This window comes from Notamacropus eugenii, chromosome 2 (assembly GCF_028372415.1).
Source record: "Notamacropus eugenii isolate mMacEug1 chromosome 2, mMacEug1.pri_v2, whole genome shotgun sequence".
NCBI lineage: Eukaryota > Metazoa > Chordata > Mammalia > Diprotodontia > Macropodidae > Notamacropus > Notamacropus eugenii.
This window is the reverse complement of record NC_092873.1, coordinates 172,816,255-172,839,502: the sequence shown is the minus strand read 5'-3', so window position 1 is coordinate 172,839,502 and position 23,248 is coordinate 172,816,255.

The window sequence follows — 23,248 nt, the reverse complement described above, 5'->3', positions numbered from 1 at the left end:
CTTGGGTCATTAAAAGTACTTCCCAATGTCCCAGGGATAATCTAGACATCTCTCCCCTGACGTCTTAAAAAAATAAAATAGTAGAAAAGGGGTAATTATGCATTGGAAATGATAATAGCTCCTTGTTGCTCTTAATTATGTTCAATAGGTATTAATTATGTAGTGTGTAGTGTATTCATCCTTCGTTGCTGAAGAAGACCATGCCATCAGAGAACTGATGACATGACTTGCACTTGACTTTGTTTTGAGTGAGGGAAGGCTGTGCAGGTCACCAGCCTCACTTCTCCTCCAGAGTCATCTGAATCCAGGGACCAGATGATATTCATCAGGATGACTAGAGATGACCCAGGATGAGGCAATTGGGGTTAAGTGACTTGCCCGAGGTCACACAGCTAGTGAGTGTCAAGTGTCTAAGGTGAGATCTGAACTCAGGTTCACCTGATTCATGCACTGGTGCTCTATCCACTGTACCACCCAGTTGCCATTAAATTTATATTGTGTACTGTTTATGAAAAAGAAGGTTTTTTGGAAACCTAGGATCAAGAAGAAAATTTGTAAGAAGAGGATCTTGACTCAATGGTCCATGATTTAGAAGAAGGAGCAACAAAAGGCCTACATGATTAATAAGGTCCAGATTTACTTCACTGGCATATAGTCATATGACTTAGGGTTGAAAGGGAACTTAGAGATCACCTAGCATGAAACTCTCAAGAAAATGAGACTAAGACCTTATTTCTCAAAATAAGGAACTAAATCACAGAGTTGGGTCTGTTATATCTACTCTACTCTGAGCAAAAACCATGAGTCCTGGAAACAGGAGTCTGATGGGATACCCTTAGAGAGAAATCTTGTGATATTCAGAGAGTGAAGGGTCATTCTTATGCCAGAATCCAGGAGGCAAAGACTTGGCACTTCTCAGACTCAGGGTAAAGAAGTGGAAAAGGCCTCACCTAGAGGGACTATGAAAAAAATGGGCATCTATTGAGGCAAAGGAACTCTCGACCTAGAGCTTAGGTTTGGAGGGAAGTATGTTTTTTGAAATCTTATTTTTATTGATATCTTTCATTTCTACACTTTAATTTATGAGTATATCATTCCCTTACCTAAGACTCAGAAGTCATACCTCATCAGCAAAAATTTTAAATAGAGAAATAAAGCAGTTCATTATAAGTACCTACACCAGTCATGTCTAACAGTGTATTAAACATTCCATTAACTGTATTGTTCCACCTCTGCAAAGAGGGGAAAGACCCATTTTCTCAACTTTCCTCCAGAGCTGAGCTTGGTCATTATAATTATGTAGCATGAAGTTGTTTGGTTGTTGTTCTTTCCATTTGCATTGTTGTAGTTCTGTGTATATTGTCTTCCTCATTCTATTTGCTTCATTGCATCAGTTCATGTAAGTCTTAAGATGATTTTATGAATTATTAATACCCTTTATTATTGCAGTTATTTTCCATTAGAGGTATATAAAACAATTTGTTTAGCCATTCCTCAGTTGATGGCAGTCTACTTTGTTTCCAATTCTTTGCTAACTCAAAGAGTTCTGCTATGAATAGTTTAGCGAAGAAAGGATCTTTTTGTGTTTGACATCCTTGGAGTATGCACATAGCAATGTGATCTCTGGGGCAAAGGGTTTAAACATTTCAGTTGCTTTAGCACCATAATTACAATATCGTTTCCAGAATAGTTGGTCTAATTCACAGTTCTGATGATAACTTATAAGTGTGCCTGTCTTCCTATAGACCCATAAATGTTGACTAGTCCCATTTTTTTAGTCTTTGTTAATTTTCTGGTGTAAGGTGTAAACTCTCAGACTTGTTTTGATTTTCCTTTGTTTTATTATTAGTAATTGGGAACAGTATTTCATGTTTCTTAATGGTTTGTAATTCTTCTTTTGAGAACTGCTCTTATCTTTTGACCACTTACCCACCGATGAACTGCTATTGGTCTGTGTATTTGTGTGAATTGCCTTGAATTGAATCTTGGCTATCAAAATGCTGGAGATATTTGCTGTAAAGATTTTCCTCCTTCCCCTATCACTGATGGTTTCCTTATCCTACATTATTCTTGCAAAAGATTTTAAATTCCATGTAATTAGTATTATCTATTTTATCTTTTGTCATCACTTCTGTCTCTTGTTAGGTTAAGAATTTTTCCCCTGGCCATAATTGTATAGTACCTGATTTCATTCTGTTCTAATTTTCTTCATGATGTGATGTGTGACCTTTTCTATTCAATCTGCTTATTCTATTTGAGCTTAATAAGCTGTATGAGGTAAGATTGTAGTCTAAAACTAATTTCTGCCTAAGAGTTTTCCAGTTTTCCCAGCAGTGATTGTTAAGTAAGGAGCTGGTGGAAGAAAATTATAAAAGGGCTAATGCATATTTTTGCCAAATGAAATCTGTAGGCAAGAGATTGAGAATTGAGATAACATTTTGCCTGGCAGTTGGCTTTCTCAGTGGGCGTAAGACTGAAAGAAAAAGCTGTCAGATGAGAAAGGAAACTAAAAAAGAGTTGACCACTACCAACTTTGTAATTTTAGAATTTTTTTCCTTCTGATTTATTATTGTAATCCCTTTGTTACAATGTTTAAAATTGCCTAAAAGGAGGGGTGGTGTGGTGTTTTTAGATGGGAAGATGGGAAGATGGGAAACTCCTGTGTCTTCTTCCATAACCAAGCTTGGAGTCATTAATAATAGTAATGATAGCAACTGACATTTGGATAATATTGTAAAGTTCACAAAGTACTTTCCATAAGTTATCTCACTTAAGTCTCCTAACAAAACTGATGTAGGTACTATAGATATTATGGTCCCCAGAAAACTGAGATTTCATAGTGATTTGGTGATTGTGAACTGGTATTACACAGGTAATCTCAGAAGCAGAATTTAAATCCAAGCTTTCCTGGCTCCACATTTAGCACTCTCTTCCTTACGTCCAAAAAGAGGAGATGGTGACATCTAGAAGACAATAAATACCACTTGAAAGCTGAGTTTGTTGGTAGAAGAAAAGAGTAGGGGTATCATCAAAGAGAAAAGAGGAGGTCTCTTTATATCATGGACTCCTACATGTGTCTCTATACATATGTTTCTTTTGTCCCTAGACTGCAGTTTTCTCATAGGTAAAATAAGGTGGATTGGTCTGGTGATCTCAAAGATTGAGTTCTAAGATTCAGTGAATTCTCCTAGAAGGACATGTATATGGAATTCCTTTGGCACAATTTGTAGCCTTGTACAGTTTTATATGCAGTTAGATTCTTTATGATGTAGTGCTGGGTTGACACAAGAGATTCTGAAGATTTTTTTCAAAGAGAAAGAACTTTCTGAGAGTGGGGTTGGGGCAGGGATGCCAAGGGGAAAAGGGAATAAAATTGGCCTTTTCTGCTTTTTTTGATTAAAATCGCTTACTTTGTGACCTCATCAGTTGCCTTAGGTTTCTTTGCTGTCTCTATGCAAATGACTATGAGATCAATATCTTTCCTTGGTCCTTCTCATGAGTCTGAGTCCCACATGGTAAACCCAGGTTCTCAATCTTGATATCTTCCTTGTCATTCTCATCCCAATAGCCAAAGATTTGTCCAATCTTCAGTTTCTGTCTCCACAACACTTCTTGTATAATCCCTCCTCTCTATTCACACAGATAGCACCCTGGTTGTGTATATTATGCATATGCTTACGTGTGTGTGTGTGTGTGTGTGTGTACGTGCGTGTAAGTAATGTCTCTTCGTATAAGGTATCTCCATAAGGTCAGGGATTGTTTCACTTTTGCCTTTTATTCTCTGTAAGTTGCACAGTACCTGGCATATAATTAGGGCTTAATGAGTGTGTTGATTGGGTAAAAGAAACTGACTGAAAATGAAGGATAAAATGGGTAATAATATAGATGATTCCACCAATAATTTCATAAATGTCAAATTCTGCTTTTAATCTTTCCTGCACTTTTGGAACCATTAAACAACCATTCCTTCTTGGCCACATTCTATTTTTTTCTTTCTTTTGTCCCCTTACTGGCCCCTCCTCTAGTTTCTTTACTGGTTTCTGTTCTTCTCCCCGTCTAAATGTAGGCATTGTTCCTTATTGGTATTGTATCTCTCTGTTTTTTTTTCTCCTTCAGTAATGTCACATGCTCATGATTAAATTATTGCCTCCAAGAAGAAGACTTGAAAAACTATACTTTCAAGCAGGAACATTTTTCTGAATGTAGGCCCTTCTCCTGCCAATGCTTACTATACATTCCCTTATATGTGTACCACCATTATCACTTCAAATTCAGCATATTTAAAATTTAACTTCTCCTTCCTCACAAAAACAAGCCAATACATAAGTTTTTCCTTCCAACTTGCTTGTCTCTCTCAAAACCAGTTATTCAGAGTTGATATCTTCAAGGTGTTGAATCACTGGAAATTAGAGCTGAAAGGTACGTTCAGAATGATCCAGTCTAAACCCCTTATTTTGAAAATAAAGCTTATCCTTAGGCAAGCAGATTCAGATTTCCAGTGACTGAAAGACCAGGACTAAGAATGCTGATCAGTGGATGGATTTCACCCTAGATGGAGGTTTCTAATAAAGTGTACAGGCTCACTGTGGCCCAGCTCTTTTTTTTTCCCACTTTTTTTTTTTCATTTTTAGTTTTCAACAATCATTTCCACAAGATTTTGAGTTCTAAATTCTCTCCCCTTCTCTCCTCTCTCCCACTCCAAAACACTGTGCATTCTGATTATCCCTTCCCCTAATCTTCCCTCCCTTCTATCATACTCCTCCCTTCCCTCATCCCCATCGTCTCTCTTTTCTTGTAGGGCTAGATAGATTTCTATACTCCATTACCTGTATTTCTTATTTCCCAGTTGCATGCAAAAACAATTCTCAACATTCGTTCCTAAAACTTTGAGTTCCAACTTCTCTCCCTTCCTACCTCTCCGCCTATTCCCACTGAGAAGGGAAGCAATTCAATATGGGCTATATATGTATAGTTTTGCTAAAAACTTCTATAGTAGTCATGTTGTGAAAGACTATATTTCCCTCCATCCTATACTGCCCCTCATTTCTTCTATTCTCTCTTTTGACCTTGTTCCTCCTCTAAAGTGTTTACTTCTAATTATTCCCTCATCCCATTTGCCCTGTCTTCTATCATCCCCCTCACCTCACTTGTCCCCTTCTCCCCTACTTTCCTGTAGTGTAAGATAGATTTTCATACCAAATTGAGTGTGCAGGTTATTCCTTCCTTAAGCCAAATATGAAGAGAAGAAGCTTCACTTTTTGCCTCTCACCTCCCCCTTTTTCTCCTCCATTGAAAAAACTTTTTCTTGCCTCTTTTATGAGTGATAATTTGTTCCATTCCATTTTTCCCTTTCTCCCTCCAATATATTCTTCTCTCACCCTTTAATTTTATTTTTTTAGGTATAATCCCTCCCCATTCAACTCACCCTGTACCCTCTGTCTATATATATATATATATATATATATATATATATATATATATATATATATATATATATATATGTATGTATGTATATATATATGTATGTATATATGTATGTATGTAATTCCTCCAACTACCCAAATACTGAGAAAAGTTTCAAGAGTTACAAATGTTATCTTTTCATGTAGGAATGTAAACAGTTCAATTTTAGTAAGTCCCTTATGATTTCTCTTTCCTGTTCACCTTTTTATGCTTCTCTTGATTCTTCTGTTTGGAAGTCAAGTTTTCTATTCAGCTCTGGTCTTTTCATCAAGAATGCTTGAAAGTCCTCTATTTCATTGAAAGACCATTTTTTCCCCTGAAGTATTATACTCAGTTTTGCTGGATAGGTGGATTCTTGGTTTAAATCCTAGTTCCTTTGACTTCTGGAATATCATATTCCAAGTCTTTTGATCCCTTAATGTAGAAGATGCTAGATCTTGTGTTACCCTGATTGTATTTCCACAATACTCTAATTGGTTTTTTTTCTGACTGTTTGCAAAATTTTCTCCTTGACCTAGGAACTCTGGAATTTGGCTATAGTATTCCTAGGAGTTTTTCTTTTTGAATCTCTTTCAGAAGGTAATTGGTGGATTCTTTCAATATTTATTTTACCCTCTGGTTCTAGAGTATCAGGGCAGTGTTCCTTGAAAATTTCATGAAAGATGATGTCTAGACTCTTTTTTTGATCATGGCTTTCAGGTACTCCCATCATTTTTAAACTGTCTCTCCCGGATCTATTTTCCAGGTCAGCTGTTTTTCCAATGAGACATTTTACATTATCTTCCATTTTTTTTCATTCTTTTGGTTTTGTTTTGTAATTTCTTGGATTCTCATAAAGTCATTAGCTTCTATCTGCTCCATTCTAATTTTTAAAGAACTATTTTCTTCAGTGAGCTTTTGAACCTCCTTTTCCATTTAGCTAATTCTGCTTTTTAAAGCATTTTTCTCTCATTGACTTTTTGGACCTCTTTTGCCATTTGGGTTAGTCTATTTTTAAAGGTGTTATTTTCTTCTTTTTTGGGTCTCCTTTAGCAAGCTGTTGACTCACTTTTCATGATTTTCTTGCATCTCTCTCATTTCTCTTGACGATTGTTCCTCCACCTCTCTTACTTGATTTTCAAAATCCTTTTTGAGCTCTTCCATGGCCTGAGACCACTGCATATGTATTTTGGAGGTTTTGGATGCAGAAGCCTTGACTTTTATGTCTTCCTCTGATGTTATGCTTGGTTCTTCATTAGAAGGGATGGAAGAAAATACCTGTTCACCAAGAAAGTAGCCTTCTATAGTCTTATTTTTTTCCCTCCTTTTTGGGCATTTTCCCATCCAGTTATTTGACTTTCAAGTCCTTTGTCAAGAGGAGGGTATACGCTAGAGACCTGTAAGTTCTCAGTTCCTCCAAGGTGGCACAATCAAGAGAAAGGAGTTTACTCCTCTCCTGGCCTGTGCTCTGGTCTGGGAGCAACCACAAGCTTTTCTGCCCAGAATCTGTGGGTAGAATTCACTCTCCAGAGCCTCCACCAGCTCCACCAGCCAGAGTTGTTCCTCATCCCGGAACTGTCACTCAGGGCTGAGATTCAGATCAGCTGCTTGATTTCCCCAAGGTCTTTAGGCACAGGGCTCCAAAAATGGATGCTACCACTGCCTAGGGCCACTTGGGGCTGGGGTATGACCCTACTCCCTTCCCACCCAGGTGAAAGAGCTTTCTCACTGAGCTTTGGGCATCTGGGGACTGCAGCTGCTACCTGTAATTCCAGGCCCTGAAGCCTGTTCCAGTCCTCTCCCTGCAGCAGCACAGCCAAGGCTGCGCTGTGTTCTGCTCTGACCCTGGTGCAATAGACCTTTCCTGTTGGCCTTCCAGGCTGTCTTGGGCTGGAAATCTCTTTCACTCTGTCGTTATGTGGCTTCAGCTGCTCTACAATTTGTTTAGTCATTTTTTACAGGTATTTTAGGGCTGTGGTGGGGAGAGCTTCTACAGGTCAGTCCTTCTACTCCACCCCCTTGGCTCTACCTCTTGTAGTCCAGTTCTGTTTAACATTTTAAAATCATGGTTGAGAATGAGATTAAACTAGGAGGACTAGCTAATGCCCTGGGAGACAAAATTCTGATCCAAAAACATCTTGACAGCTAGAATGATGTATTAAAACTAATAAAAATTTTAGCAGCTAGATGTAAAATTCGACTTTGGGGTATAACAAATCAGTTACTAAAATATGAGATTGGGGAGATATGGATGGATAACAGTTCATATGAAAATGTTGGGGAATTTTCCTTTGGAGGCTGAATAACTTCTCAGAACTTTTTGTAGGTTGGACAAACACTTTTTTTAATCCTCTTCTGAGACTGCCAAATTCTAGATTGACTTGTTTGATTAAGGTCACATAGGTAGAACTAGGCCTACAACTCAATTTTCATTACTCTTAGTCAAGTGCTCTCTCTCTCTGTCTCTCTCTGTCTCTCTGTCTCTCTGTCTATCTGTCTCTCTCTCTCTCTCTTTCTCTCTCTCTCTCCCCCTCTCCTTCTCCCTTTCCCTCTCCCTCTCTCCTTCTTTCCCTCCCTCCCCTTTTCTACTATTTTATCTCCTCTCTAGCCCAGTAGCCATGGAGTGATTAAGTCTTGTGAATTCTTTCTTTATATTTCATTTCATATTCTTTTCTTTCTATCCATTCCTACTTCAGCTGCTTATGGTTTACTTTCCTCTAACCTAGGCAAGAGCAGCTAGGTGTTGCAGTGGATAGAGTTGCCAGGCCTGGAGTTAGGAAGACCTGAGTTCAAATCTAGCCTCAGATACAAGCTACCAGTGTGACCATGAGCAAGTCATTTAACCCTGTTTGCCTCAGTTTCCTTATCTGTAAAATGGGCCAAAGAAGGAAATGGCAAACCACTCCAGTGTTTCTGCCAAGAAAATTACAAATGATGTCACAAAGAGTCAGCCACAACTAAAATAACTGAACAACAACAAAACCTAGGCAGATGATTTCTCCCAGTTGTTTCCATTTCCCCCACCTCTGATCAATCTTTCAAGCTGTTGCCAAGTTAATTTTTCTTCAAACATTTAATCATGTCACTCTCCTACTCAAAATTCTTCACTAGTTCTCCATTGCCCTTTGCCGTCCAACGACATTATCTTGTCAGCTCTCCATGGTTTGGCTTAGATCTCCTATTCCAACGTTTACCTATATCCAAGCTGGTCTTTGCACTATCTATTGAACATGCCAAGTGCACTGTTATCAGTTCAACTACAAGGATAGAACTATCAGTAATATTTGCTGGTGAGAGAGCCAGAAAGTCAGCTAGAGAGGAGAGGATCCTGAAGCAGAAATTGAACCCACACCCACATTTTAGGAGGAGGAGGAGATAATCAACAACGATTTGTCAATAAGAATGCTGGGGATTAACCTATGAGCTCAGACATAAGGAGCTTAATATCTGCCTAGTGAAAAGAAAGAACTCTATCTTCCTGCAGATATTCAGTGAATAATTTTTTGTTAATTTTTGGTGCCTGAAATTTCACTTTAAGTCTGCCACCTCTCACTTTTCTTTATTTCTGGATACCTGTTTGCTGAAAATCTACTCCTGGTAACTAAGATATGCTTAAGAGTTAAAGTATCTTTCTTGCTTTCTGACTGCTCCAAATCATCAGGAGAGAGATTTCTACTTTGACTCATTTCTTTTTTCCTATACTGTTCCCTTTTCCAGTCCCATCCCTGGATAGAGACTGACTTGGTGGCCCCCGGAGACATTTCCAGGCTAAATACATGTGTGCAAAAAGACCTTTAGCTCACTTTCCACATAAAAGCCAATGGGGCAGGAGAGAAGGGACTGTGGAGGTGTTGATGGAGATGAACATATGGTAACAGAATTACTTCTTGCAATATCCTGTGTATGTGTAACAATGAGAACTCTTGACTCAAGAGCTTTATTGAAAGTATATTTTTAATTGTGCACTTCTCTTTGGCATGTGTACGGGGAGTGGGGTAGGGAGATATTCTCTGTTGTGTGCCAAGTACCCAAATGAGATTGTGAAGTTGGAACCCAAAGACTAAATCTCAGTTCGCCACCCAATTGACTCATGATTGATGACCCCTTCCACCCCCATAACCCTGTAGCTCACTCTCCACTGAAGTAACGAAAGGAAAGTTATCCCTCTATGATTACAACTTGCTAACAGAGATGTATCTAACAATTTGGACCTTCGGGAAAGCAGCACAAAAAGTGCTCTCAAATCGACTTTGTAATTCATAGAATTATAATTCATGATGTGAACATAATAAAAGAAGTAATTAAGGAGAGTTCAGACGGGCAGGAAGAGGAATTAGTTAGTATACTAACTATATTTTGTATCCTAGTTACAACTGTACCTCCTAGTGTCCACTCCTTGGGGCAGAGAACTGCCTTACATTTCCTGTGGAGGCAGCGTGGTACAGTAGAATGAACACTAGATTTGGAGTCAGGAGACCAGGGTTCGAAACCTGTTCCTGCCACTCAATAAGTGCTAATCATTTATACATCCCTTTAAAGTTTGCAGAGCAGTTGACATACGTTATCTCATTTGATCCTCACAATAATCCTGTGAGGTAGGTATTAATTTTATCCTCATTTTACAAATAAGAAAAGTGGGGGCTAAGAGAGGTTAAATGACTTGTCTAGTGTGACACAGCTAGTAAATGTCTAAGGAAGAATTCAAACTCGGGCTTTCCTCACTATTCACAACACTCCATTTAATATAGCACCTAGTTGCCTCTAACTACCTGGGCCATATTGGGACAATAACTTAAACTCTGTGAGTCTCCTCCCCTCATCTACAAAACCAGATAATCACACCAGATCACCTCTAGACTCACTTTTAGCTCTAAAACCATGATCTCTCAGTAAATAGTAACGTCATTCATTTGCTAGCAAAAATGGCCATTTATCAAAGTTGACTATTGAAAAAAATACAAATAATGAAAATGATCAAAAGTTAACTTTTTAAAATCCTGTTTTAGAAAAAAGAAAGCATGTAAAAAGGAAATTTTGGCTTAGCAATGAGATATTTCATGCTATTGATATTTATCGTTTACTTGTTTTTCAGTCATGTCCTACTGTTTGTGCTCTAATTTGGGTTTTTCTTGGCAGAGGTACTAGAACAGTTTGCCATTGCCTTCTCCAGCTCATTTTACATATGAAGAAACTAAGGTAAGCAGAGTGAAGTGGTTTATTCAGGGTCACACAGCTATTAAGTGTCTGAGGCTAGATTTGAAGTCAGAAGATGAATCTTCCTGACTCCAGACTTGGCAATCTGTCCACTATACCACCTAGCTGCCCATACTCTTTATGACTGTGTGGATAAGAAATCAAAAGTCAAAATTAATATCCTTTCAAGTGACATTGGGTAAGTTACTTAATCTTTCTGCGTTTCAGTTTCCACATATGTAAAATGGAAGGGTTGGATTTCTGACTTCTACGTTCCCTTTTAGCTCTAAATCTATGATCCTATGAACCTCATACTTACCGTTGATGCAGCCATTTTCCTGTCAGCAAAAATTGAAAAATAAAAGAAATATTCATCCTATTTTAAAGTAAATTTCTTCAGTAATAGGCATTAGAGCAGGTCAGTGCACAGACCAAAAATATAAATGACACAGTCAATGGTTCGCCTTTAGGTGAAGCAGCTTTATCATTTTCTGGTACTGTTGATTCCAAAGTCCCAAGTGACCATGAATTGCAAAGTGTGAATTTCCATGGCTCTTTGGGCCTTCTTGCAGTAGCTACTGCTGGCCACGCTATTAATACTACTATTAATGGCTTCTTAAGGAATGTTGGGGAGGGCCCTATTTCATAAATCTAATATGAAAGAACTTAAATTACATCCACACGTTTTCTTAGGAAGGTATGCTATCTGATGGCCTGTATGAGCACACTGGGGAGAAAATGTGATTGGCTACAAACAGGCATAAAAGAAAGAAGCAACTACAAGTACTGAACCTCATGAAAAAGTGAAATGTTTGGGAATCCTAGTAATCCCTAGAGTAGGCAAATAAAAAGTAATAATAACACCAACACCGTCTATCCATTCTTATAATTTTATTGCCCTAGGTAATTCTCTGTGGAAACTCTCTCCATCAATGCCAATCGCCAACCTGACTCCAAGTTAGTCTTTGAGAGTTGCCTGGGAGTACTGAGTAATTCAGGAACTTTTTCATGCTCTCACAGTTAGTAAATGTCAAAGACAAGAGTTGACCTGAAGTCTTCCTGACTCTAGCCCTCTACAGTAGGTTGCCTTGAAGGAAAATAAAACCTGACAACAACAGAGTGCTTATAAGTATCTGCTTGCAAACCTACAAAGTACTTGCAAAACATATGTAAATTGTGCTATTCCTATGTAGATTATGTATTTAGATGGGATTTCTAAACCAATTAATGAGAAACTCAGGAGGGAGACCCGAGTAGCCACTATCTCTGGGATCTTACCCACCCATCTCCAGTGGAGATTGCCGAAGCTTTTTGGGGAATAGGAAAAGGGACTATGAGACTGGCCACTCTGTTTTACTCTGAGGGAAGTAGTTTCAGACTAAGATTAATAGCTATGTACCCCACTGCCTCCAGTATTGCTGTCTAGGGGAATGATTGATTCAGATCAAAAAACTGATTTCCTGGCTATTATGTCTTAAGGAAAAGCTCACCACAGTAGGCTTGATTCCTTCTCACAAATACTAATTAGGCAAAAGAGTACTAAGCATAGCAAATAGCAAGTAAATCTATTTTCCTAAGCAAATAGCAAACCTAAATTGGTAAAATTATACATATGGGACTAGATCAGGAAATGTACACAGTAAATAAATATTTTATATAGAAGGAAGATGAAATCTCACTCAACCAAGAAAGAGTCTCCAATTCTTATTAAGGGGAAATTCTCATAAGCCTTTAGAGAGGCAAGTTAGAAATCAGATGCATGCTGAGAACCCAGATATCCATACAACTTTTTCATCTTTCTCTTCTCTGGAGTCAATTCCAATCTGGAACGCACATGTTTCTCTTTAAGAAACAATGAAGAACATCTCTTTCTTCCAAAGCTCTCCTATCAAATTTGCCCCTCTGGTATTCGTGCAAGGTGGTATCAGTATTCTGTCTATGAATTAGCAAAGCCTTATGCAAAGTACTCCAGGCTTGGATGTATGCATGGGTTGCATACAAATTAATTCATTTCAACCTAAAAGAAACCCTAGGAGCCAGGTCCTATTATTATGCCATTTTATAGATGAAGAAACTGAGGTTAAGAGAAGTTTAATGACTTAGCTAAGCTACATGGAAGAGCTCAGACTAGAATTTAGGATTCATCATTTCACGACTTGTCCTACCTCCTACTTCTTCTCCTTTACCTCTCTTCTCCCAGCATCATTAATAAATGTGAGAGCAAGAAGTCAAACTCCATTCTTCTGAAACTAAATCCAGTCTTTGTTTCTTCTATTATACCACATCCCATCAGAGGAAAGGATCTATTGCAAAAATGAATATATCTATAACTATTCCTTGATTTATAGAATAGATGTGGTCTTGAAGAGTTGCATTTAAATGATTTTTAATACACATTGAATCATATTTTAATTGCCCCAGGAAGTCTTACCACTTAAAGAAATTCTATCTTGAAACTTTTTATAAGTCAAAGAATCCTTTGTAAAGTGGATGATAACCAGCTAATTTGTCTTCTCTTTTGAGATTAAATGCAAATATTAGTAGATTTTATTGAGACTACATTAAGTAAAGTGAATCTGTATGGACTTTCACTCACTCATTCATTCATTCTCTTATTTAACAAGCATTTGTTCGGCTCCTGCTATGGGATGAGCATGGGACTAAGTTGTGTGGTTGTGCTAAATTACGTTTAAACATTTTGCTATCTAATTCAGTTCCTTCATTTTAAAGATATCTCATTTGTTATACTGTGACAAAAGCATAGAAATGTTGCTGAGCAAAGATATTGGGGAAATGAACAGTGAGTTCAATAGAAACATATAAAAATGATGTAAATTTTGAAGTGCTAAAATAATGATAGATTCAAGAATTTAGCCAAATTGGCCAAAATCAGAGTTTCTGAAATCCTGCTGTTTTCACTTTCACAATATTTTCATTTAATAGTTCATTTTGGATACTGTACAGCTATGAGTGTTTTGAGTAGTGCTGTTAATATTTTACTGATTTTCAATATTTTCTAATTGTTTTTATTTAAAATGCAATTTGAATAATTTTTTCTCAGTTCTGAAGTGTGGACTTTATGACCCTTTCCTTGTACTTCCCCCTCGCCCCCATTCTCCCAATGCCTTATCTTCAGTGGAATATAGCTCAAATTTTATATTGATGGCAACTGAGGCACAGTTTCTATTCATATAAACCCTCTTCACGGTAAATTTTTCTAAATCCAACTGTTCCATTAAATGAGCACATCTATACAGTCACAAGTGAAAATAATGTTCAGTTCTGTGTGAAGGTTCACTACGGACTTGCCACCAACTGGGAGAAGGGCACAAGTATTTATTAAGCACCTATTATGGGCTAGGCACTGTGATAAGCACTTTACAAATATTATTTCATTTGACGATATGATCATAATATGATCATAATTTTAGATCAAGAAGAGACCTTAGAAATCATTGATTCCAATCCTCTAATTTTACAGGAGAGGAAATGGAAGCTAAAAGAAGATAAAGAATTTGCCTAGGATCACACAGCTATTAAGTGTCTCAGGTGGGATTTGAACCCAAGACTTCTTGATTATAAATCCAGCAATCCATCAGCTGTGCCATGCTATCTTTAGGACATGCCCTTCTCATGCATTTCTAGTGGTATAATGTTTATTCCTTGTAAGACCCATAGGAAGCTCTCAAATCCATTGGATAGAATCTTTATGGAGGATTGTGAACACACTTTCACAAGAATTGCCCAGGATGAGAAGAGTGCAGGGGTTGGAGGGGTGTCCCACCTTCCCAGAGGATGGACAGCCCACAGCATAAAAAACATGGATTCACTGCAGCATTAAAATAATGGGTATCCATTAAGATGTACTCTTTCTTGACTTGCCCCATGATTTCATGAAGCAAAAGGTCTGGCCAAGATTTGTAATACTGTACACTTTGTGCGAACTCAAACCAGGCTTCTTTATCAACTATATTTAGTAAATTAACATGATCTGAATCTAAATGCAAGTCCTTTATGAAAGAAAAATGGATAACTAGGAGGCCTACCATGATCTCTAAGATCAATAGCGTTTACTATATTTAGACGCTCCCTTCTAATGGAAAAGTCACAATTGCCTTCAACACTGGTTTTTGACTTTCTTCTTTCAAACACAAGGTTTAATAAACTCAAGGAAACCGTTTTATGTATAAATTTGTTTTCATTAGTGTTTTCCCCAGGAATATGACTTGGGAACACAGGGATATTGTTAAATTCTAGTAAACATTCACAGCCTTCTCACTGTGTGAGCTATGCACAGGGCTGGAAGCAGGCAACATGATTTTATTTGGGCTTTTTTTATAAAGTTGAATGGTTTTCTAAGCTTTTCACTTTATTCTTAACATTCCCAAACACTCAGTATTGTACAATCAAAAGACAGCTGAAGATAAAGTCAGAAATTACACTTCTACCACTGACATTAACTACCCACATGCCCTAGGCAAATTCCTCAGACCACTCTGGTCCTCAGTTTCCTCATCTATATCCTAACATAAAATATTAGATTGCCTCTGAAGGCCCTTTTAGCTCTAGTTTGTTGATCCTGATGAGCATATTTTGCTGAAAACATGCTAATCCTAGACTAGTGTCTGACATACCTCTATAGAATTCCTTATCTTTTGGAAAATTTGCCAACTCTTTGTCTCAGTGTGGCTATAATAATTTTCTCATATAACTAGTAATCAGAAAAAAAATCACTACTTTTTTAGGTAAGTGAATACAACACTTTCATTTTAACTGTAGTTTTTGTAAGGGTGTGTGTGTGTGTGTGTGTGTGTGTGTGTGTGTGTGTGTGTGTGTGTGTGTGTGTGTGTGTGACAGAGAGAGAGAGAGAGAGAGAGAGAGAGAGAGAGAGAGAGAGAGAGAGAGAGAGAGAGAGAGAGAGAGAGGGGAGAGAGAGAACATCGAGTTCTAATTCAGGAAAGAAGTAATGATTCAGCCAGGTTATTTGCCGCTGAAAATAGCAATGTTTGTGAGGTCCTTTGACCAGCCTTGGATATATGTAGCATCTAGAAATATTATTCCTTGTAGACTTGTGGGCTTTGTCTTCACATTACTGGGAATCATTTTCAACATCATTTGAAAAAATACATAGTAGTGTCCAATTAGCTAGGGGTAGGAAAGTCTTTAATAATTGCTATGTGTGCCTCACATCAGTAAAAATCATCAACATTTATTCCCCAGTGTCAAGACACTGGAATGCTTATAAAGCATTATATGAAAAGTTGAGCATTCTGCTTTATGTGGTGAGATCTGAGGCCAAGTAAAGGTTAATGAAGTTTGCAAAATTTCTGCAGCTGACAGGGAAAAGGGTAAACTCAAACAGTGCTTTAAAAAAAAAAAAAGAAAAAACTTGCCTTGTTGGACTTTAACAGTTTTGTGCCATCTAGTGGATAATTGATGGAATGGATTATTTTTATTTCAGGATTTTCCAATGCCTTCACTGAAGTTTTAGAAGCATAGGTTTAATAGCCTCTCTCATTCATGGAGGAAATAACCATAATTAACTGCATAATTATGGCACATTTTATACCAAAACATTTTGCATTCACTATGTGAAACTTTTTTTAAAAAATGTGTCAGTATTACTTAATAATCATTTATTACTAAACTGTCTTTGGTGCAAGATTAAGAGGCACAGAATACTCATTAAAATTGAATAGTCCAAATTGATACACATTATTTCTTCATGACAGTTTAGTGAGCATTTTTCCAGTCTCAAAAATAAACTGAACACGTTAGTTGTTACTGATTTGTGCATTATAGTAAAAATATTACTTGAGAAAATTTACCACAGGATTGTGAAGTACAAATTTACAAAATTTAATCTTCTGTGTCCGAAGATTCTGCACCGCTCTCATTGGTTTGGCTGTCTGATGCACAGTCCTCAGTGCCACTCATGTCAGACGTGTTTACTTTGTCGTTGCTCTGCCACAATCCAGTGCATTCGAAATTCCCATCCTATTGAAACTTTTGAAGACTGTTTCATGTGGCATAAGGTCCTAATGCTTAGTTACCCAAGCGCATATCAGTTCCAAGGAAGAGCGCTTAGTATTTCCAGCAGGAGTCAATGTGTAGAAACTGCACAAGTGGTCTTTAACTGGTTTGTTTGCACAGAGACGATGCTCATGCACTGAGAATTCTAGGCTTATGACTCACAACACAGGACAGATAAGTGCAAATCCAAAGGCCACTGGGGAATTCATTGCTGCTCTGTTTACCTTTAAAGCAGTGTGAGAAACAGAATTATACCACGCGACAATTAAAAGGTTACAAACCAGTTTTTGGTCTAAAAACAGAGTAGGATGATTATATGGGGGTGACTATTATGCGGTGATACAGTATTTATCTGTTAGCAAACTGACCAGTCTTTCCTGGAGATTTTAGCTTTCCCTCATCTTGGGTTCCAAAGCAGATCAACCACAGACTTCAGTCTGGGCTGACAGCAACAAGAATTTATTTCACTTCATTCTCCCTAGTCTGGTGTCTTTTTCTATCAATCTTAGTTTCATAATGCATATCAAGAATTATTTTGACTTGGAGTCAGGAAGTCATGAGTTCAGTCAAGCCTCAGATACTTTCTCGCTCTGTGATCCTGGTTAAAATGCCTGGCCTGGCCCCTAGAAGCCTTTCCTGAGGGGACACACTACACTTAGTGTGAATAAGCACTGAATGCTGGGAAATTATAGTTATAGATCAAGACCTAAAAAGAGAGTTGTGAGGAACTACCACCTCCCACTTTATTGTAGAGTTTGAGTACTATTGATGTGGATTACTCCATATGAGTCGGACTTTTTTATATTAGGATGTTGTTTAGTTTTGCAGAACTGTCTTATTCCCCCTCTTTCTCAATCCTCTTATAAAGGATTATAATCTAGAAGAGGAAGGAAAGAGATAGTTATTTGGAAACATAGGTGATATAAAAACGAAAGTCACCCATAGATATCTTTTTTAAAAAAGAATATTCGCTTACTTCTGTTCATTTTTCCTCCACACCTGTCTCACATGAAGTGGCTTTATTGCTTACCAAAACTAACCTCTGTCCCTTTCCTTGAACAAATTTGCTCCCTCTTTCAACCCCACTCTCTGCTGACTCATTCCCTATTGCCTACAAATATGCCCAAGTCTCCCCTATCCTGAAATAAACCCTCATTTGCTTCTTCCATCCCTGCTATCATCCTATATCTCTCTGCTCTTTATAGCTAAACCATTTTGCAAAGACTATCTACAATAAGTGTTTCCACTTTCTTCTTAACTCCTTATAATCTGTCTTCTGACCTTATCTTGCCACTGGAAGTACTCTTTCCAAGGTTACTAATGATTTCTTAAGTGTCAAATCCAATGAACTTTTCTCAGTCCTCATTCTCCTTGATCTCTGTGCAGCTTTTGACATATTGACCACTTTCTCCAACTTGATTCTCTCTTCTGCCTAGGTTTTCAGGACACAACGCTCTCCTTGTTTTCCTTCTACTTATTTGACCGTTCCTTCTCTGTCTTCCTTGCGTAATCCTCCTCCAGATCTTGCCCTCTAACCATAGGTGTCCCTCAGGGTTCTGTCTCTAACTTCTACTTCATTTGGTGATCTCCTAAGCTCCCATGAACTTTGGTTACCACCTCTATGTTGATGATTCTCAAACCTGCCTATCCTGCCCTAATCTCTTTGCTGACCTCTAATCTCACATCTCCAAATGCCTTTCAGAAATCTTGAACTGACTATCCAGTAGACAACTTAAACTCAATATTTCCAAAACAAAACTCATTATCTCTTCCCCCCCAAAAAAACCCTTCTCCCACTTCCTATCCTCTCTATTACTGTAGAGGGAAACACCATCCTCTTCATCTCTCAGGCTCACAACCTAGAAGTCATCCTGGATTCCTTCCTATCTCTCACCTCTCGTTCCAAGTTCTTGCCAAGACCTGGTCATTTTGCTTTTGCAACGTCTCTGAAACATACCCACTTCTCTCTTCTGTCACTGCTCTCATCACCTTGTGCCTGGACTACTGCTATAGCCTATTGGTGGGTCTACCTGCCTCAAGTCTCTCCATTCTAACTCATCCTCCATTTAGCCACTAAAATGATTTTCCTAAAGTGTAAGGCTGAATATGTCACACAATCTCTAGCCTCCATCCCCACTAAACCTCCAGTGACATCCTATGACCTCCAGAAGCAAATACAGGATACCTGTGTGACATTCAAAATCATACATAACTTAGTCTCTTCCTACTTTCCTTTCTTCTCATTCCTTACTCCCCTATATGTCCTCTTCAATCTAGTAACACTGTCCTCCTAGATATTCCACAAATGAAAATCCATCTCTCAGTTCTAGGAATTCTCCCTGGTTATTCCCAGTGTCTGAAATGATCTCTCTTTTCTACTCTGCCTACTGACCTTCCTGGTTTTCCTTAAGTCCCAAGTAAAATCCCATCTTCTACAGGAAGACTTCCCCAATCCCTCTTAATTCCAGTGCCTTCCATCAGTTAATTGTTTCTTATTTATCCTGTCTGTAGCTTGCTTTATATATGTTTGTTTGCCTGTTGTCTCCACTTTAGATTGTAAGCGCCTTGAAAGTAAGGACTATCTTTTGCCTTTTTGTATGACTTCACTGCTTAGCACAGTGCCCAGCCCATGTTTATTAATTGATTGGTTGTTTTTTCTTTCAATTTATATTAGTGCCATTAAGTATACTGTTTATTTCACTTTGCTTCTGTTCATATGAATCTTCCTATGTTTCTTTGAATTTGTCATATTTCTCATTTCTCACAATATCAGAATATTCTGTAACATTCATGTAGCACAATTTATTTAGCCATTCCTCAGTTGAAGGGCAAGTGTTATACTTCTAATTCTTTGCTACCACAAAAAAAAAAGGAGCTGAAGTTTTTGAGGAGGAGGTTTTCGGAGAATACATTCCAGCAGGTCTTACTATACCAGAAAAGTTTCAGTATGGGCCTTGTTTGACTTTATCTTAGGTGTCCAGAGACCAGCTTGGTTAAGTTCACAGAGGTTCATAACCAGATGGACAGCAGAATTAATTTCAACCACAGCAGGTGCTGAAGACCTTTCTACTTAGTCACAGAGGAATTGTTATAAGCATCAGTAGAGGAAATACCCATGCCCATGAAATCACAGGTTTTTGAAGCTGGAATTATAGGATGTGTGGCATATGTTTGTATCTAGCCAGAATTACTTTCTAGTGCATTTACTTCTGTCTGAGTAGGTCTCATACAGGGAAAGAGAGGATCTCACAATTCGCTAGATTAGTAGGAAAGGTCAGCCTGGGCTTAGAAACTAGTCAAACATAATCCATCAAGTTGGAAATTGGAAAATGTATTAATTAACTATATTTTTTTGAAGGTGCAGCTACATCTTCCTGAGTTCAAATCTGGTCTCAGCTGTGTGACCATGGGCAAGTCACTTCACCCTATCTGCCTCTGTTTCCCCATCTATAAAATGAGCTGGAGAAGAAAATGGGAAACCACTCTAATATCTTTTCCAAGAAAACTTCAAATGTGGTCATGACCGAATATGACTGAACAACAACAAATATTTTCTAGTCATCAAGTAAATACTACGATATAAAATTTAAATAAAAAATTTAATGTGAATGAGAGTAAATATGGAGATTCATAAAAATTTGCAATATTGATTCTAGCTCTTGGAATGAAGTAGCATCATTGGATATAGAACTGGAAAGGACTTTAGAGATAATTTAGTCCAAGGATTTTATTTTTAAAATGGGGAAACTGAGGCAAAGTCCCACAGGGAGAAACTAGCAGACTGAGAATTCAAACCCAGGTGCTCAGATTCCAAAGCCACTGTTTGTTTGTTTTCTAGTACAGTGTGCTGCAAGTGACAAGACATTGCTTTTTATTGTGAAATCTTGAAGTTTCTTTTTCCTTCTTTCTTGCCTGTTTTTCCCCCACCTTGAATCATTAAATATTGAAAGAAAGTAAAGTTCAGTGAAAGTAATCTAGGTATGGTAAGATGGCCTATTCTGTGTGATGGTCTGTTTCTTTCTTTTTTTTTTTTTTATTAATTTTTAACATTTATTTTCACACAATTTTGGGTTACAAATTTTCTCCCCTTTTTTCCCCTCCCGCCCCCAGACCCAAGCTTTCTAATTGCCCCTGTGACCTATCTGCTCTCTCCTCTATCCTCCCTCCCTGCTCTTGTCTCCGACTTCTCTTTTGTCCTGTAGGACCAGATAGCTTTCTTGACCCCTTAACCTGTATTTCTTGTTACCCAGTGGTAAGAACATTACATTTGGTCCTAACACTTTGAGTTCCAACCTCCTTAGCTCTCTCCCTCTCCACCCCTTCCCCTTGGAAGACAGGCAATTCAATATAGGCCATATCTGTTTAGTTTTACATATGATTTCCATACTAGTTGTGTTGTATAGGACTAACTATATTTCCCTCCATCCTATCCTGTCCCCCTTTACTTCTATTTTCTTATGGTCCTTTCCCTCCCCATGAGTGTCGACCTCGTATTGTATTCTCCTCCCCATGCCCTCCCCTCCATCCTCCCCCCCCACCCTGCTTGTGCCCCTGTCCCCCACTCTCCTGTATTATGAGATAGGTTTTCCTATCAAAATGAGTGTGCATTATATTCTTTCCTTTAATGGAATGTGATGAGAGTAGACCTCATGTTTTTCTCTTGCCTCCCCTCTTTATCCCACCACTAATAAGTCTTTTGCTTGCCTCTTTTATGAGAGATAATTTGCCCCATTCATCTTCTCCCTTTCTCCTCCCAATATTTCTCTCTCACTGCTTGATTTCATTTTTTTTTTTAATATATGATCCCATCCTCTTCAATTCACTCTGTGCACTCTGTCTCTATGTATGTGTGCGTGTGTGCATGTGTGTGTGTGTGTACTCCCACCCAGTGCCCAGATACTGAAATGTTTCAAGAGTTATAAATATTGTCTTTCCATGTAGGAATGTAAACAGTTCAACTTTAGTAAGTCCCTTATGATTTCTCTTTGCTGTTCACCTTTTCATGGTTCTCTTCATTCTTGTGTTAGAAAGTCAAATTTTCTTTCCAGCTCTGGTCTTTTCATCAGGAAAATTTGAAAGTCTTCTATTTCATTGAAAGACCATTTTTTCTCCTGAAGTATTATACTCAGTTTTGCTGGGTAGGTGATTCTTGGCTTCAGTCTTAGTTCCTTTGACTTCTGGAATATCCTATTCCATTCCCTTCTATCCCTCAATGTAGAGGGTGCCAGATCTTGTGCTATCCTGATTGTATTTCCACAATACTTGAATTGTTTCTTTCTAGCTGCTTGCAATATTTTTTCTTTCACCTGGGAATTCTGGAGTTTGGCCACAATGCTCCTAGGAGTTTCTCTTTTTGGATCTCTTTCATGCGGTGTTCTGCGGATTCCTTGAATATTTATTTTGCCTTCTGGTTCTAGAATCTCAGGGCAGTTTTCCTTGATAATTTCATGGAAGATGATGTCTAGGCTCTTCTTTTGATCATGGTTTTCAGGTAGTCCCAGAATTTTTACATTGTCTCTCCTGATTCTATTTTCCAGGTCAGTTGTTTTTCCAATAAGATATTTCACATTATCTTCCATTTTTCGAATCTGCGCGGTATGTTCTGAGATATCTGTCTTTCTCGAAAAGTCCTTAGCGTCCATCCGTACCATTCCAGTTTTGAAAGATCTATTTTCTTCAGTGAGCTTTTGAATCTCCTTTTCCATTTGGTTAATTCTGCTTTTGAAAGCATTCTTCTCCTCATTGTCCCCTTGCACCTCCCTTGCCAGCTGAGTTAGGCTAGTTCTCAAGGTGCCAATTTCTTCAAGATTTTTTTGGTTCTCCTTTAGCAGGGAGCTGATCTGCTTTTCATGCTTCTCCCTCATCCCTCTCATTTCCCTTCCCAGTCTTTCCTCCACCTCTCTAACTTGATTTTCAAAATTCCTCTTGAGCTCTTCCATGGCCCGAGCCCATTGGGTGGGCTGGGACACAGAATCCTCGATTTCTGTGTCTTTGCCTGATGGCAAGCATTGTTCCTCCCTATCAGAAAGGAAGGGAGGAAGTGTCTTTTCTCCGATAAAGTACCCTTCAATAGTTTTATTTCTTTTCCCTTTTCTTGGCATTTTCTCCAACCAGTGGCCTGACCTCTGAATGTTCTCCTCACACCCACCTTGCCTCCTGGTCCTCCCAGCCAGCGTTTGGGGACTGAGATTCAAATGCTGCTTCCCGCCTTAGGATTTTTGGTGGGGGCAGGGCTGCTATTCAGTGTGAGAATTAAGTTCAGGTGGTCAGGTGGGGCAGGGCCACCTTTCAGGCTCAGTTCCCTCAGGGGGTTTATGCACAGACCTTCCACAATGGATCCAGGCTCCCGCCTGCTTGGGGAGCTCCTGTCTGCAGCCGCCTCTCAGCTTCTATCTCCCGGGGGGGCCCGAGCCATGGGAGCACCCTACTCCCCTCTCAACCCGCCAAAGAGACTCTCTCACCCACCCCCGTCAGTCACCTGTTGTTCCAGGGGCTTGTGCCGCTGCTGGAGATCCCATCTCTGGAGCCTTCTCAGATCTGTGCCTCTCGGAGCCCCGGCCGCCGCGGCAGGTCCGGGCTG